The sequence below is a fragment of the Tamandua tetradactyla genome, chromosome 5, assembly GCF_023851605.1.
Source record: "Tamandua tetradactyla isolate mTamTet1 chromosome 5, mTamTet1.pri, whole genome shotgun sequence".
NCBI lineage: Eukaryota > Metazoa > Chordata > Mammalia > Pilosa > Myrmecophagidae > Tamandua > Tamandua tetradactyla.
In genome coordinates, this window is record NC_135331.1 from 119084330 (window position 1) to 119103640 (window position 19311).

Here is a 19311-nt window from a genome sequence, read left to right on the forward strand (position 1 = left end):
GATTATCATACCCTTTTTCCTCTAGTGCTTTCTGTATTATTTGTTAAGCTGGGGGAATGCAATATACCTGAAATGGAACAGCTCTTATAAAGGGAATTTATTATGTTACAAGTTTAGTTCTAAGGAAGTGAACATGTCCAAATTAAGGCACAAGAGGTTATCTTTACTCAGAAAAGATTGATGCCATCTGAAACACCTCTGTCAGCTGGCACATGGCTGGTGTCTGCTGGTCCCTGCTCCTGGTTTGTTGCTTCCACTTCTGATGCCAGTGGTGTCCTCTCTCCGTGTCTGTGGGCCTTCACTCAGTTCCTCCGGAACACAGCTCTGGCTTCTGGCTTGCTTAGCATCTCATGGGGAGGCACATGCTGATGTCCACTGGGCTCTGCCCATGTCTGGACGTCTGCTCTCTCTGTGGGCGCTCCCAGCATCAGTGTCCCTGAAATAACTTTCTCCAAGCACCTGCATCTGCATTTCTAAATGTCTGTCTCTGTCTGTATCTGAGGTTTTTTCAAAATCTTTCCCCTTTTAAAAGATTCCAGTAAGCTAATCAAGACCCACCTGGAATGGGTGGAGTCACATCTTCATGTAATCAAAGGGTCACACCCACACTTGTGTATGTCATGTCTCTGTGGAGATAATCTAATAAAGAGTTTCTGCTCTACAATATTGAATCAGGATTAAAAGAAATGGCTGGGCAGGTGCACAGTGGCTTAGTGGCAGAATTCTCACCTTCCATGCGGGAGACCCAAGTTTGATTCCCGGAGCCTGCCCACACAAAAAACAAACAAACAAACAAAAGAAATGGCTGCCCCACAAGATTAGGTCAGGATTAAAACATGGCTTTTCTAGGGTACATGATAGTTTCAAACTGGCACACTTTCTAATTGTGCTTGTGTGTTGGTTCTCTAACCACTCACACCCTCCTCAAAGACAGAAATGAAGTTTTTCTCTTTCTTTTTTACTAACCCAAAGGGCTTATTACTAAGGACAGACCACAGAGCAATTTTGAAGAGACACTCATGTGGTTCTCAGCAGAGAGCCACGCAGATAACAAACACCCAGAAGTACTATTTGAAATCTAAGATACATCAGAAATAGTTCTCATCCTCACTTCTCTTGATCAATAGTTTCTATTTATTCAGGGCCAAGCTTATAAAGGTGAAGATTGCCCTGAGGAAGAGTAACCCTCTGGTTACAAACACTGACATCTAGAAAAATCGCTGTACTTGAATTCAATATTCTGCACTATGACTCCCTAATAGTATCAAGTGAATGCCAATGGATACACTCAGCCTGTACTGAGACTTCTAGAAAACATCCATCCAGCACACTTCTCTTTAATTTATTTACCAATTATCTGATTGCCTCTTACTTGAGGCCAATACAATTTTAAATATGAGGAAAGGAATCAATAAAAAATAAGAAGGGGAAGTGGGAAATTATAATTTATTTTATTTTTTCCCCAGCAACTTGTCTACTTTCAGCATTTGAATCAGTTTGCTAGCTAGAACAAGATTTCTGTGTGAATGACATTCATTAAAACACTCAGGGTGCGTTCCCTCTGTTTGCTTGATGACTGAAGAGTTTAACAATGCTGTACATTCACAAATGGCCACGAATTTTGCCCAGACATCTCTCTGCAGAAGGAAACTGTTCCTGGTTATCAAACCCAGAACAAAACAGAAACAGAGAAAAATATAGGCTGCCTTCTTTCTGTTTTTCTCAATTAGAACACTGCTCTCAGATTAAGAAAATTACTTTTGAGGCAAAAGATGATTCAAAAAGAAGCAGACAAATATTTACTGGTTATCCTTGACATTGTAACAGTCAAATTTTAGATTAGCTTTCTGCTCACTTAGAAGCAAAATATCACTAAGGGAACAGCCACCTGTCTTTATCTGGCCATGGTAAATATTTGCCACTTTGTGTTCAGCAGCCAGTTGGATTTTTTAAATCTTTAACAAAAGATTCAAACATATATTTTATAAACTATGTCAAACCTACAGGAAAAGAGCAACTTCAGGGAGGTGCAAGAGGCCAGAAATCTTTCAGGCAGCGTAGAGCAGCAACTGATAACCATCCCCCGCATGTCCCATGAGCAAATTTTCAACAGCCTTCCAGTTGCTGTCGCACCACCTCCTCATTGTTCCAGCCCTCCAAGCTCAGCTTTGGTGAGTTTGTTCAAGCATTCATTCAATATATATTTGTTGAGATTTTCCCATATGCTTGGCACTATTCTCCATGTTAGAAATAAAATTGTGGTCAATACAGAGAGGGTCTCTGTCTTGAACAAGAGGGAAGTGGGTATGGCTCTAAAAGGGAAACACAAAGGATTCTTGTGGTGATGGAAATATTCTATATAAAAAGTAAATAATTAATTAATAAAGAGAAGAGCCTTAACCTGACATTCAGGGTCAGACACAAGTCCTTTGGTGGTGAATGTTTGCACATGAATGGAAGAATGGGTGGCAGGGAGGGTGGACAGTTGATATCATTCCTTTATCTCCATGGCCAATACCTTTTTGTTTTTTCCCAGTGCTTGGTATTAAGAGATATTTCCCGATGTTGTGGGCATGTCAAAGCAAATGACAGGCCCTCTTTATCTCCTTTTGTTTGGTGAGCAATATCTAGATAATCAGAAGTTTTTCTCAACAGAGATCTCCTAGGCGGGACCCTTCATCTATTGAATCAGACTCACCAGAGGAGGGTCCACTAGCCTGGTTTTGTTTGTTCATTTTTGCTTTTCAAAAATTTGCCAAATAAGCTTGGAAAATGTTCCTTTATAAATGTAGGAGCAATCTACTATAAATTACTTTCTATCTAAAGATCTATTATGAAATTGTATCTGCAGGGTTTTTTTTTTTTTTCATCATTTAAATGAGTTATTTCAACTTATCTCTTGCCAAAATTTTTTTTTGGAGAAACAGACACCTTCCTTCTCTTGAATGTCTTGTGTCATATCACACATTGAGAGGCAGTCTGCAGACATCCCCAAACTACAGAAAAAAAAGCATTAAAATCACACTGAATTGTTATTCTGGATAGAGATGAGTGTGCAGACTCATATTACAGGCAATGAAACAGAATTCCTCCCTAGGAACTATTGTTATGTTCAAGCTGCTTTTTTTTTGGTAGACAGTGTCATAAGCATCACCAAACTGAATCTGCCATGTTTGGCAGGTAGAGTCTTAGACAAGCAACTCAGTAAGATTTACTACCTAAATACATTTTTCTTAACCCTTGTAGGGATACTGTGGAAGGGGCATTTTTATTTGTCATGCTGTGAGTTAGCCAACAGGGCAAAACTATGTGTCATGGTTGCATCAAAATGAAAGATAGCTGTTTTCTCTTTTTCTCCTAAATATTTGTGCTCTTCTTCTTTTTAATATCAAGAGTTGTATTCCCAGACCATGCACTCTCCCTATGAATTGCATTTATTTTTTATGCGTGTGTTTTTGTTTTGTTTTGTTTTTTGCTTTTCACTTCATACAAACTGGAATATTTTCAGAATTGTTGTGGAAATACAGAAACTTTCTGTTTGGAATTTGATCCCACTATACAAAAGGAAAGTGTGGGACATTCATTCTCAGTTGAGATCAAGTAAATAGCTGTTAAAGGTGATGACTATAAAACCTATGCAATAACACCGAAAACTACTCACGATACAAAGCTTTATTATTTCTTTCTAATCATGAAAGTAATATATAGTCAATGCTGAAAAGTTTAGAAAATATCAATAGCACTAAAGGACAAAACTGAAATCAAGTCTTGGGCCCAGTATGGCAGATTGGTTCACAACTCCATTCCAATCCCCTGTAACTGCCCTACTGTATTATAGAGGCTCAGTTTCGATTGGCTTTCTGGCTTCCACCAAGCAGATGCACCCATTCAGATTTGGAAAATGGAAAGGAGGTTATTCTGTACTTCTGGATTTTACTGGCAAGCACTGTCCTACCAGCCTTCATTTTTCTGCAGCCATGATAACAGAGATAACAGTGTCTGGTCCCTGGCTTAGTGGTTGCACCATTTTGCTGCTATAGTTCTCAGCTGAGTTTGCCTAAGTCCTGGAGCCAAGGATCATGGCAGCAGCTTCCAGATCATGGCAGAGGGAGCAGCTACCTTGGCAAGTCTGAGCATCATTCTGGGAAACACAGCCAAGAGCCTGTTTCTCCAGCTCCTCCAGTGCTTTGCTAAGTACATAATTCTCTGCGTTAAATCCCATTCTGGAATACCTTCTGTTACCTGTAACCTAAAATTCAAGCTGTTTTAAGAATGATCTCATAAACCAAAGAAAACCACTAACTTTTAATTGTATCTATAGTGATTTATACATATATATATATATATATAACTTTTTAGAATGGAATTATGTATACTATTCTGCTTTTTTAGACTATTTTTCCCATAGCTGTAGACCTATAAACATTTTTCTTAGTCAATATATAATCCTACAATGTAATTTTTAGCTGAATGTTATTCCATTGTATAAATGTACCACAATTTATTTAAGCAATCTTCTATGCATTTACAGTACTATGTTTTTGCCCAACTCTCACTATTACAAAACACTGATAAATATTCTTGAACATAAATCTTTGCTAACATCTTTGATTTCTTTCAAAATTTCTCTAGGTGTAGTAGTGCTGTATCAAAGGGCAAGAGCACTTTAAATTATCTGTTATGTACTATCAGTCTTCCCTTTAGAAAAGTAACAACTTTTACTCACACTAGCAGAGCAAATACAAAATTCCTTAGTTGGAAAAGAGAAGGCTAAGAAATTATATGTGCAATATGATTGCAATCATTCAACTATAAACTACATATAGAAAAGTCACTAGAAAGAAATACCCAAAAAAGTAACAGTGTTTCTGTTAGGGTGACAAGTTACAGATGTTTCTAAGTCTTTTCTCTATTTTCTAATGTTTCGGTAATATTACTTTCATAATTCAAAATGCACATAATAATTATAAAAATGCACATTATAATTACAATAAAGCAAGTAAATTAGCTTCCTTTAATTGTGTGTCCTTTAGTGGCTGAAACAGATAGAAATATTCCATGTAGTTAGTTGTATGAAAGAGTAATGTCTTAGTTTGCCAGAGTTGCTATCACACATACCACACAATGAGTTGGACTTAAACAACACAAATTTATCGGCTCATGGTTTTGAAGTGAGAAGAAGTCCAAAATTGAGATATCAGTCAGGCTTGCTTTCTCCCCAAAGACCCTGGTTTTCTAGCTGTAGGCAATCCTTGGTGTTCCTTAGCTTGTATTTCTGTCTCTTATCACATGGTGATGTCCTATCCTTTCTGGCTTCTGTGACTTGCAGGTTCTTATTGTAAGGCCTCCGGTAATCTGGATTAAGGCTCACCCTGCATCAGTTGATCAGACATTAACTAAAAATAACATCTTCAAGAGATCCTATTTATAATAAATTCACATCTACAGGAATGTGGATTAAGAACATGTGTTTTTGGGAATACATAAGTCAATTTACCAAAGGTAACAAATCCAAAAACTATTTGCAACTCACGAGAATAGTTTATAATAGAAAACAAGCCCTGGGTGTCAATTAGTTTACAATCATCTAAAAATCTGTGGGCTGGTGTCATAGGGAAACAGTTCGAATAAGAGTTGCACAACATAAGTACGTGGTCACAAATATACTATAATCTGCTGGCTGACGAAATACTTTCCTCTTTCAAAATTTAACCACTATCCTTAAGTTTCATTATTAGATATTTGATCCTGGTAGTGAAAGAAGAAGACAGTACCAAGACAAACTTTGCCCTCTTCTCTAGGCTCTACCCTTTTCTTGGAAATAACTTCTTCTGACAAGTAATGTCAAACAGATCAGCATTTTCTCAGTAGAAAGATTTTTCAATGCAACTTGTTGATGCTATTTGAAATTGTAGCGCCTCAAAGTTAACCATGATAATTACACCTTGCCTCATCACCACAGGTTTGCAGAGTAGCCTATTCATCTAGAAAAGATTTAAGTTGTACCAACATATGCTCATGATAGCCATAATAACAATAAGAAATTATAACAAAATGCAGGGGACTGGTTGATATCGCCTATCTTGTCCAAATTCACACAAAGAAAGTGCTGGAGCTCAGATATTACTATTTTGCTCTTTGAGTATGGCATGATACCTGAAAGCATAATGTCTTCTAAGGAAACAAAAATGTCTTTCTCTGCCATTCGTTGAATGCCAACAAAAAGTCACAAAGGGATAATACTTTACTCAACTACAAAGATGTTCCTTCCTGACCGACAGCTCTTAGTTAAATATCATATCATGTTTTTACACTCATGCCGGACCTACCAGCACACATATAAAATTGTCTGGAAACTCGAAAATTAAAGGAATTGCCCAAATGCCTTACTTTTTCAATCGTTTATGTTTCTCTTCATTTTTAAGAAGAAAAGAAAAGCATACAATAGGACCCTTGAATATTGTATTATCTCACCAAATCTATTGAATTTGTTAGGTCAACATTTAAAAATATTAGGGAATGCCATCCATATCCCTGTATACATGCTTATAAATTATGGCTCCCCCATAAGTACTTATAAACAATAATGTTTTAGTATTAAAATAATTTGCCCCAAATTATTTTTGAATGTACAATGTATTAGATATGTCTTATGCACCATTTCAGACTCACTTCGCCTCATCTGTCTTTTATTCTGGCCATAAGTGAAGCAACCAGTCTGTGTACCTCCACCCATTTTCAGTACAGGTGCCCCTTGGCAGTGCCTCGCCTCAGGCTCTTACCAGGAGGAACCTCTCACCTTCTTCCAGGGCTTCTCTGTTGACCCCACTGTGTGGGATAACACAGAAGCATGCTCTGTACCCATGCATGCTCTTAGCCATCATCTGACCAATGGTAGATTTAAGTTTTCCCCCTATCTTACAAGGACAGTCCTAAGACACACTTTTGTGATTGAGCAGCTAGTTGTCTGTACAGAGATCCATTTGATCCTCATTTTGCATCCTTATTTTACATTTCTTCCTTTTCCTGCTTTGCTTCAGAAATCACTCATCTTTGCTCCCTGGCCTCAAAGACCCCAGTGAAGTGATTGCACACTAGATTTTGACACAAGCTCTGCTTCTTGAGGAACATATAACCATACACTGAACAGTTATATGGAGTGAGAATTACAACAGTCATATACTGTTTGATGCCAACTGTTCAAGAGTGGGTGAAACCTAGCAGCTGCAGCAGCAACAGACTTGAAAAAATTAAAAAATAAACAAATCTTCTTCATGATTTACAGTGGTGCAGGACACGCATCCTAATTACTGAAATAGCTACAGGTATGTACATTTCAAATTTGGAAGATATTACCTATTTAACTGTTTGTTTGCTTTAAGAATTAAAATTTAAGTACCTTTAAAAAGGTGGACTATAGCGTAGGCCACAGTAGTTCAGCAGGCAGAGTTCTTGCCTGCCGTGCCAGAGACCTGGGTTCAATACCTGGTGCCTGCCCACACACACACACAAAAAAAGGTGGACTATATCTTTAAAACTCCTTTCCACAATGATGGAAGGATATTTAACTGAGTCATAGGTCCACACACAGAAAAAGGAACAGATGTACCTTCCTTAACTATCATGCACACACACACAAACACACACACACACACACATACATACACACATACCATGTACTGGGGGCAGGGAGACAACTGCATATTCACACACGGATAGGTATATAATAGAGAAGAATGAACAAAATATTTAGAGATGAATATTTTGACTAGGACACTTTTTTTTTAAATCCAGATATCCTATGTTATTTGATGATAGCAGTGCAAATTAGGCCATCATGAATAAAAATGACAGATTATATTAATGCTGCTAAAGTTTTATTGCACTAAATCCATGTCCCAAATTGCACTGGAAACAGACACATCAAAAGTACTAGATTAAATACTGTTAATCACACACTATAATAACTTCTGATATCTGGATGTTATTTTAAAGTTTAATATATCCTTTCACCTAGATTATCTTAATAAATCCTCCAAATCTGTGAAATAATTGATGTCACCACCACATTTTATAAATAAAGAATTAAAGTTCTGAGAGGGTAAATAACTCAACCAGGACATAGTATACTACCCTTACTGTACAGCCAAGATCTTGAGTCACTCTTTCAGACTCTCTTTACCTCATTTTATGTCTGGTTATCCTTTGTCTCCCATATACTGGCTCCTCTCTTAACTACATCCTCCAACTTGACATTCCAAAAGAAAGACTCCCAGAAGTATGGCTTTTTTTTTCCTAGAATCCACCAGTTTTGCTCCCCTCTGACACAGCATATTTATAGTTTTCTCTGCTTCTACTCCTTTAGATCACCCCAATCACCCATAGACAACAGCCCATGATTACTGTGAACACAAATTGTTTGCCTTCCTAACAGCTCTTCCCTGCTTCTTTCTTGCTTGAAGGGCCCTGCCTTCATTTCTGTTTATCTCATCCCACCACATGATCCAGAGATGTGTTAGCCCATCTTTAGTTGAAAACTAAGCCAATAATTATGGCCTTCTTTCTTAGTCCAGGGATTGGTTTAAGCATGGGCACATAACATAATAATGGCCAATGAGACATGAAGAGAGAGTAGCTATGAGGAATTTCTGAGAAATTCACCATTAAAAAATGAAAAAAGGGAGAAAGCATCCTTTCTGTCTTTGGACATTGTCATATTTGTATATGGAAATGGGAACTGATGCAACCATCTTATGACTATGCAGAGGATGTATCTGAGAACAGATTAGCATGCTATGTATGACAAATCAGGAAAAAAGAACAAACTAACAAACCAAACATGTTTCCTTGACAATTCAACCACTGAATTAACTAAGTCTGGATTGTTCTATCTCCAAGCTTCTTCTTATATGAGAATTACATTTTTCTGACTTCTTTAAGTCATTGTTCTCTAACTCAGATCCAAAATCATCCCAGTGATATAACACTTGACTAAAATTTAGTTTTTGACAAGCCAAGGCTGCTTCAGCAATTCTCCAGATTTTATCCCCTTATTCCTGACCTGTTCTTAGTCATATATCATTTCCATCTAACTCCAAATTCTTGGCTCTTAAACTTTGCACTTTGCCTCCAACCTGTCTCTGAGCTTATAACTTATTATCTATAGTTATTTTACCCAGCATTTGGCTCTCAATTGTCCCTATGGACTCTACCTTAGTCTCTCTTGGGTAGGAATTACCATCCTAGATTCATCCACTTATAATGAAGTTGAGGGCCAGTGCCAAAATGTAAGTACACACAGAAAGATAAGCTAATAACCCTTTTAATTGGCATGCTCCAACCCAATCCCCATTGCACCCACTCATACACACACACACACCTATGATATGCTCTTTTATAAGTAATGGAAAGTTGCTGAAAGGCTGACACCCAAAATTACACAGGCAGAAGTCTGAGGCTTCAACCCAAGTCTTATGACACCACATCGCCTGCTATCGCCATTATTCCATACAACCAAGAATTGTATGTTCACATGTTGGGACCGGATAGTATTCACTCAACAGCTTTGAAAAATTAAACAATGAATTTCAAGAAATGCACAAGATTTTTCAACCAATTTTACAAGTAGCCAGAGGTTAATGGACTCATAGGTTATTAAAAGGCACCTTAGAATTATAGACTCTTACTTCCCTATTTGGAAGTCTGATGGAATCTTTGATAAGGACCTTAGTTTGGGCCCCTGTGTCAATAGGAACAGATAAGACACTTGGAACTTAATGTATAAGCCAAAGGTATGTGAGAAAACATGAATCAGCAGGTAAGCTTTCTCCTTTTTGTGGTTTAGTTCAAACATATTTACCCTAATGCATCCTTTGGAAATGAATACCAATGACTTTCATAATTTTTTGTCTGACATGTCTCATCAAATTCCCTGACCTTATTTTGACAACTGCCCTTATGTATTTCCACCTTCATTATCTATTTTTTGCATCTGCTTCTTATCAGATATTGACAATTTTACAAATAGAAAGGAAGTGCAGAGTATAATTTTATAATTTGAAAATTACTTTTCTGGGTGGTGAAATGTAAATGTAAGAATAAGAACTTTCACAAACTAGGAGGATGGGCAGGAAATTAAGATAGAGCTTCTTAGTGGGCAAGGTCAGTTAGAATAGATAGAAATAATAATTAAAATAATGGTCAGGGATCTGAATAGTTAAAAATGGGCTGCTCTGCTATATTCTGGAGCAGTTAGAAGGAAAAATCTGACAGGATCATATGGCAGCCCATAACAAACTCTGGGATCTGTCCTGTAACTACTTGTTGAAGGCTGCTTTGAAAACTATTGCTTTTTTCTTTCTTTTCTTTGTATGTATGTTATATTATATAATAAAAAAGTGGGGGAAAAAAAGGGCTCCTCTACAGGTTCAATAAGTATTCAAGCAGATCCTTAACACACAGCCAATGTACAAGAAAGCCTAAACAAGATGGAGAAACTGACTTTCAAACTAGCAAATCAGATGCCCTGACATCAGTGTAAACTCACAAGCCATACTAAAAAACAGGATGATATAGTTCCTTGAAGGGAACAAATTGACACTTCAGAGGAAATACAGACTTTAGGACAACTTATTAAAGAAGTTTAAACAAATTTTCTAGATCAATTAAAGGAGTTGAAGGAAAATACGGATGGAAATATACTAACTATGAACACAGAAATAAGGATATTAAGAAGACAATATATGACCAAAAAAAAAGAGAGAGAGAGAGAGAGAGAGAATTGGAAAGTTTAAAAGAAACATGACGGGACTTATGGGAGTTAAAAACACAGGAACTGGAGATTTAAAATACATGTGAGGAAAGCCCGGGCAGCAGCTAGGCGAGCTGTAGCTTGTCCACAGGTACACTGAACTCTTCCACCCAGCCTTGCATCCCACGTGGAGTCCTCTCACTGCCCAGCAACGTCTCAGCTCCCGGAGCTGCACTGAGTCGGGCCTGCTGGACTGGGAAGAGAACCTATGTGCTGCCCGAGATGCCGCCGCTGTGGGCTGCCTCTCAGCCCCCTGAGGACCCGAGGCTGGTGAGCGAGTAGAGGCTTAAAGTTTTTAGCTCCGCTCCAGGAGACACGAATAGAGCACCACAGACACCACGGGTTTCCAAAAAAGCCGTCCAAGGGCTCTGGCTATGCTGCATCCGCATCAACCACCAGATGGACCCAATCATCGGCGAGGTGGCCAGCCAGATCGGACTCGGCCAGTCCCAGCTGCACCAGCTGCTTTCCAGTGCGGGGACCCTGTGGTGAACCCCTATGAGGTGTGCTACCGCATCCGGAAGGATGCCGCCTGTTTTCTGTGTGAGCAGGCACGAGTGGCTACTTCCCGTGGGCTCCTCACCTGCAAGAACCAAATGATGCTGGGTAGGAGCAGCCCCTGGAAGAACTAACTACATGATGGCGTCTTCTAGTTAGATGCCCCCTGCCCCTACCCCCACATTCCACTTGCTCACTCTGCAGTGACCACAGGTGACTGCATATCTCAACCTGGGGAATTGTATGCATTTTTAAATGAACATAAGAAAAGCGAAAAACAAACAAAAATATTTTTAAGCAAAAAAAATCCTTAAAGGGAGCTGCTTCAAATTGGCCTCCCCAGGTGCCTTTGGAAAGAACTGTTGCACACTTGAGTTTGGGAGCCAGTGTCTGCCTGTGGGAGGGGGAGTAGCTGGGGTGGGCCTGGCCATGGTGAGGTGAGAGGAGCTTGGCCAACACCGAGAATCTTGGAGCAACCAAGGTTAGCAACTCAGTTCAAACCTCTCACTCTCCCAACCAGGACACCTGCATCCCCGGCCTGCTCTGGGGAAGCATTCAAGCCTGGACTTAAATAATACTATGTTGCCTATTTTCTCCTCTTATTCTGATGAGATCCAGAGCAGAGAGTGAAAACGCCTCTTCTTATTTCTTCTGTGCAGATTTTCTTAAAAACATGACTTGTTCCTAATTCTACCCTCAGGGGACTGTAGATGTTACTCCCCATTCCCCAGCCATCAATCTAAAGCCTTTTGGGACTTTTGGGGTTTGGGCAGGCCTTGGAGGTTGTACCAGTTTGAATCTGTGGTGGACCCCAGAAAAGCCATGTCCTTTAATTCTCATTCAATATTGTTTGCTGGGATCTTTTTTTTAAACTTATTTTTTAGAAATAACAACATACAAACACGAACATTCTTACCATATGATCATTTCATTCTTGATATATAATCAATAACTCACAATATCATCGCGTAGTTGTATATTCATCGCCATGATCATTTCTTAGAACATTTGCACCATTCAGAAAAAGAAATAAGAAGAAAAAAGAAAAAACTTCCTACATACCATCCCCCTTACCCCTCCCTTTCATTGATCACTAGTATTTCAATCTACTAAATTTAACATTTGTTCCCCCTATTATTTATTTATTTTTAATCCATATGTTTTATTCATCTGTTGGCTGGGAGCATTTTAATTGTTCCCATGGAGATGTGACCCACCCAATTGTGGGTGGTAACTTTTGATTAGATGGCTTCCATGGAGTTGTGACTCCACCCATTTCAGATGGGTTTTGGTAAGTTTACTAGAATCCTTTAAAAGAGAAAACATTTCGGAGAGAGTCACTTTTAGAACCATGAGAGCCCACAGAGCCAGAGACCTTTGAAAAATGTCCCCAGAGGAGCTTCAAGAAACAAGAAGCCTGGAAAGAAAGCTAGCAGACACTGCCATGTTCACTATGTGCCTTTCCAGTTGAGAGAGAAACCCTCCACTTCATCGGCCTTCCTTCAGTGAAGGTACCTGTTGTTGGTGCCTTAGATTGGACATATTTATAGACTTGCTTTAATTGGGACACTTTCGGACTCAGAACTGTAAACTACCAACTTATTAAATTCCCTTTTTTAAAAGCCATTCCTTTTCTGGTATATTGCATTCTGGCAGCTAGCAAACTAGAACAGAGGTCTTTTGAGGGTGGGATGCAAGGGAACTCTGCACAAAACCTTTGCTTTGCTATATGCTGTTCTGTGCGTATGTATGGCAAATAACTTGAGGGTGAGTTGCAATTCAATTTGGGCCCCAAAGAGTATCCATTGGAGATGTTTTTTGGTCAAAATCCTTTCTAGAACTGTACAAAGGTCCTGCTGCTGTTGCTTTTATCACTTTGAGAGGTGACTCAAAAGCTATTGGGAATGTTAGGTCCTTTATTACTACCTTCTTTTCAAAAGCACAACACTCCTTTCCCCCGCTAGCCCTTCCTTCTTCTTTCTCTTTCTGGTTTGGTCATGGAGCTACCTTTTCTAAAACAAGAGGGTTCAGTCACTATGCAATGTGGCTTCCTTTATCCTGGGAAAGTCCTGAGAAGAACTGGCTCTCAGAACCTCCTGGTGTCCTGGTGGACTTTGAGAACCATCTCTCCCACTGTCCTTGGAATTATGGCTGAGTAGTCTGCCTTAGAGGTATTCCTTAGCTAAATAGGGGAGTGCCCCTATTCTGCAGGACTATATGGTGTTCTTGTAGGGTTGGCACTAAAAGCAAAACCTGGGGAATTGTTTTATCCCCCTAGTACTCAGAGCAACTGTTATAGAAGTTACTAACTCTCCCAGTACCATCCTAATTTGTAGACTTGTGCATTATTTATTGTTCAGGGTTGGAGAAAAATGGAAAATTACACTAAGTAGAAATACCCTTCAGTTTCTCAGTGATGTTGATGAGGGATTCTGAGAAGGCTTTGAGTTTCTCAAACCAAATCATCCTAAGAAGAATGAGCTAGAGCAAGAGCATCTGGTCAGCTTGGCTTCCCTCCTGCTGTTGGCCCTTAGTGAGGAAGCTTTCTTCCCCCACCTCCAGGCTTCCCTCCCCACTGCTAGACACCATTCCTGGGTTTCTTATCTACCCAATTCTGACTCTAAAAGATGCTATTTACTAAACACTCTCTCTCCCCAGTCCTGCCAGTTCTGCCTCAAGTTCAACTCTCCAAATTCCACACTGCCTTTCCAGACCCTGATTCCAGTTTTTGTTGCTTTAACGTTAATTTTGGGCCCCCAGAGCCAAGAGCTCTTTTTCTGGCCTGTGGGTTGAAACAAAGCTGTGAGTCACTCCAGACAGTGTTCTTGCCTCTTGTTTGCAAACAGGTCCCTGATTTTTCAGAGACAGCCTCACAGTCTCATGCTTACTCTCCTCTCTCCTTTTCTTTTTGATGTTCACTTAAAAACAACAAAAACCCCAGAACCAGACTGTTGAGCAGGCTTGTCTCTCCTATTTGGTAAAAATCGATGATGGTAGTACATTTGTAAGCTATTCTGACATAAAAGACAAAAGTTACTAATTGTAAAATAGTGGTTTTATGTGGAAGAATGTACAGCTTTATGGACAAAGCTACTTTTTTTGTTACTTTAATAGAAATGTAGCAGATGGAAAAAAAGAAGAAAAATACATGAGAGGCATACAACAGCAAATTTAAAAAGGCAGAGGAAAGAATCAGTGAACTAGAAGACAGGACAATTAAAATCATACAATTGGAACAGCAGATAGAGAAAAGAATAGAAAAAACTGAGCAAGGTCTAAGGGACCTGTGTGATAACATGAAGCATACTGACATATACACCATGGGACTCCCAGGAGGAGAAGAAAAGGGAAAAGATGCAGAAAACATATGTGAGGAAATAAAGGCCAAAAATTTCCCATATCTTATTTAAAAAAAAGCATAAATATACATTTCCAAGAGGTACAATTTATCCAAACAGGATAAGACCTATTAGACCTACTCTAAGACACATACTAATCAAAACGTCAAATGCAAAAGATAAAGAGAGAATTATGAAAGCAGTAGGGGACCTTCAATAAAACTATAACCTATATTGACTCTAGAAGACTTAGAAGATCTAAGCAGACCAATTATAAGTAGATAGAGTCAGTAATCAAAAACCTCCAAAAAATAGTCTGAGACTAGATGGCTTCACAGAAGAATCTTACCAAACATTCCTAAAAGAATTAACACCATTCCTCCTCAAAGTCTCAAAACAAATTGAGTTAGAGGGAACACTCTAACTCATTCTATGAGGTCAACATCACCAGTACTAAAGCCAGATAAAGATACCACAAGAAAAAATTACAGACCAGTATCCTTTATGAATATATATGCAAAAATATAAGCAAACTGAATCCAACAGCACATTAAAAGAATTATGCACCATGAATAAGTGGAATATATTCCAGGTATGCAATGGTGGTTCAACATAAGAAAATCAATTAATGTAATATACCACATTAACAGAACAAAGGAAAAAAAGTCATTATCATCTCAACTGATACAGAAAAGGCATCGGACAAAATACAACACCCTTCATAATAAAAACCTTTAGAAAAATAGGAATAGAAGGAAACTTCCTCAATATGATAAAGGGAATATATGAAAAACCTGCTGCTAACATCATAGTCAATGGTGAAAGGCTGACAGCTTTCCCTCTAAGATCTGGAACAAGACAAGGATATCCATTTTCATCACTACTACTCAATATTGTGCTGGGAGTTCTGGAGCAAATAGGTAAGAGAAAAAAAACAAAATACACCTAAATTGGAAAGGAAGAAATAAAACTTCCAGTATTTACAGTTGTGGTAGTTAGATTTAGTTGTCAACTTGGCCAGGTGAAGGCACCTAGTTCTGTTGCTGTGGACATGAGCCAATGGTACCTGAACCTCATCTGTTGCTCTTTTATCTGCAGTTGGTTAGGAGGCATGCCTGCTGCAATGAGTGACATTTGACTTAATTGGCTGGTGCTTAAATGAGAGAGCACAACGTAGAACAGCCCAAGGAGCTCAGCATACCTCATCTCAGCACTTGCAGCTCAGCCCAGGCCTTTGGAGATGCAGAAAGAAATCACTCCGGGGAAAGTTGTTGGAACCCAGAGGCCTGGAGAGAAGGCCAGCTGAGATTACCCTGAGCCTTCCCATGTAAGAAAGAACCTCAGATGAAAGTTAGCTGCCTTCCTCTGAAGAACTAATGAAATAAATCCCCTTTTATTAAAAGCCAATCCATCTCTGGTGTGTTGCCTTCTGGCAGCTAGCAAATTAGAACAGCAGATGACATGATTCTATACATAGCAAGTCCCCCCAAAATCTATGGCACTACTAGAGTTAATAAATTAATTCAGCAAAATAATGGGTACAAGGCCAACATGCAAATATCAGTACTGTTTCAATATACTAGTAATGAACATTATGAAGAGGAAGCTAGGGGAAAAAATCCATTTACAGTAGCAATGAAGAGAATCAGACATCTAGGAATAAATTGAACAAAAGATGTAAAAGGCTTGTGTTAGATTCAGTTGTCAAGTTGGCCAGGTGAGCATACCTAGTCTTGTTGCTGCGGCCATAAGCCAACGGTACGTGAACCTCATCTGTTACCAATTACATCTGCAGTTAGCTAGGAGGCGTGTCTGCTGCAATGAGTGACGTTTAACTTAATTGGCTGGTGCTTAAATGAGCGATTGCAACGTAGCACTGCTAAGCAGCTCGGCATTCCTCATCTCAGCACTAGCAGCTCAGCCCAGGCCTTTGGAGATGCAGAAAGAAGTCACCCCGGGGAAAGTTGTTGGAACCCAGGGGCCTGGAGAGAAGGCCAGCAGAGACCATCTTGTGCCTTCCATGTAAGAAAGAACCTCAGTGGAAAGTTAGCTGCCTTTCCTCTGAAGAACCAACAAAATAAATCCCCTTTTATTAAAAGCCAATCCGTCTCTGGTGTGTTGCATTCCCGCAGCTAGCAAACTAGAACAGATTTGGTACCGGAGAGTGGGGTGCTGCTGCAGTTTGCAAATACCAGATATGTTGGAATAGTTTTTGGATGGCTAAAGGGAAGATTTTGGAGGAACTGTGAAGAGAATGATGGAGAAGTCCTGGAGGGCTTGAAGGGACTGTTGGTGTAAATGGAACCACTGCCAATCTTGACAAAGGAGGACACATAAAGGGAAAAATTGGAGTTTGCAGAGTAAGAAGCATGGAAGCTCAGGTTTGAAGCCATGAAACCTTGGCCAGGAGAGTGGACCACCCATATACATGGAGAAGGTGAGTTTACCCTGAAGGGCGAGGATGAGTCTCCCCTTTCATTGCAGTGGAAGAGTTGTGCAGCCTCGGGCCTTGGAAAAGGCGTAGCACGCTCCTTGGGGGACTGGGAGACCCTGGCTGCCACCATGTGGAGGGGTTGAGCCTGTGCCCCAGAAATGGCAGAGAGCCCAGGGGTGGCCCTGATGCCTGGAGAGAGTGGAGCCCAGAGGTGGTCTCCTCAATATTCCCCGAGGTTGATTTGGAAAGAGGCCAGCCACTGCATAGGCCCTTGGAAGGGGTGGGACTGCCACTTTCTATAGCCGAAGGATGAATGACTTTCAGACTTTGAGATCCCGCAGCGCTTGCCCTGCAGGTTTTACGTCTGTGTTTCTTCCAATTTCTCCCTATGGAAATGACAGTCTATATCATGTGAATATCCTCCTTTGCTTATTGGCACCGAACTTGTTTTGAGAGTCACAGGTCCACAGCAAGAAATTTTTTACATCTGTGTAAGGTGATGTCAAGTTGACAAGGGCTGGACATGTGTTAGTTAGAGTCAGTTGTCAACTTGGCCAGGTGATGATGCCTAGTTGTTTGGCCAGGCAACTGACCATTGCTGCAAGGATATTTTGTGGCTGGTTAATAAACTGGAAGTCTGGCATATTCAATTATCAGTCAGTTGATTGCATCTGTGGCTGGTTACATCTGTGATCAACTAAGGTGCATCTCCCACCAATGAGATAATCCAATCTCACTTCATCTTCAAATAAGGCATCTCCCATTAATGAGATAATCGAATCTCATTTCAATTTACAGGTTGAAGATTATTGAGGAGAGAGAGAGACTTATTTTATTTTATTTATTTTTGTATGGGCAGGCACCAGCAATCAAACCCAGGTCTCTGGCACAGCAGACGAGAACTCTGCTGCTGAGCCACCACTGCCCACCTATGAGAGAGAGACATTTGCACTGCTTCATCAGCCAGGGTGCTTCTCCTGTGTAGTTTGTCCAGACCCTTCATGGGAGCTGCCAGTTTCATAGACTGCCCTGTGGATTTTGGACACTTCCATTCCCACAGTTGTGAGACACCTTTATAAATCTCATATTTACAGATATCTCCTATAGACTGTTTCTTTAGAGAACCTGATTAATCATAGACCTTCACATCTATGACCAATTGATTTTTAACAAGGTTCCAGTTCCATTAAATTGGAAAAAAATGGTGTCTTCAACAAATGGTCCTAGGAAAATTGGATATGCACATGCAAAAGAATGAATGGGAACCCCATCTCACACCAAATACAAAAATGAACTCAAAATGATCAAGGAGCTGCATGTAAAATTCAGACCTATAAAACTCCAAGAAGAAAACATAAGGTAGCATCTTCAGGACATTGTATTAGGAAATGATTTCTTAGACTTTGGACTCAAAACACAAGCAACAAAAGAAAAACTACATAAATGGGACCTCAGCAAAGTTAAAAACTTTTGTGCCTCAAAGAACTTTACCATGAAAGTAAGACAATAACTTACATAATGGGACAAAATATTTTGAAACAACGTATCTGATAGATATTTAATAACCAGAGTATATGAAGAAATCCATCAACTTCACAAGAAAAAGACAACCCAATTAAAAATGGGCAAAAGACTTGAATAGACATCTCTCCACAGAAGATAAAAATGGCCAGAAATACCATGAAAAGATGCTCAACATCATTAGCCATCACAAAAATTCAAATTAAAACCATAATGAGATGCCATTTCACACCTACTAGGATGGCTATTATTAAAAAAAAATGAAACATATCAAGTGTTATAGAGGATGTGGAGAAATAGGAACATTTCCTCATTGTGAGTTGAAACATAAAATGGTGTAGCTACTGTGGAAAGCAGTTTGACAGTTCCTCAGAAAGTTAAGTATAGAATTACCATATGACCTGGCAATCACACCTCTAGGTATATACTCAAAAGATTTGAAAGCATGGACGTGAACAGATTTTTGCACACCAATGTTCATATCAGCTGTACTCACAGGGGCTAGGGAGGGGATAGGGAATGAGGAGTTTAAGCTTAATTGGTATAGAATTTCTGTTTGGGTTGTTGGGAGTTTTGATGATGGGAATGGCAGCACAATATTGCAGATGTAATTAATGCCACTGTATTATATATCTGAATGAGGTTAAAGGGGAAACTTTAGGTTGTATATATATAGATATTACTAAAATTAAAATTCAAAATAATAATAA

At 39.4% G+C, this 19311-nt stretch overlaps 1 long non-coding RNA gene and 1 pseudogene across 1 annotated transcript in view; one reads left to right on the top strand and one right to left on the bottom strand.

Annotated features, from left to right (window-relative positions):
* LOC143682709 (uncharacterized) overlaps nucleotides 1-19311 on the bottom strand; it is a 49658-nt gene that overhangs the window by 11798 nt on the left and 18549 nt on the right. The gene's annotated exons all lie outside the window — the stretch shown is intronic.
* Nucleotides 1992-11467, top strand: LOC143682318 (protein BTG2 pseudogene; annotated as a pseudogene).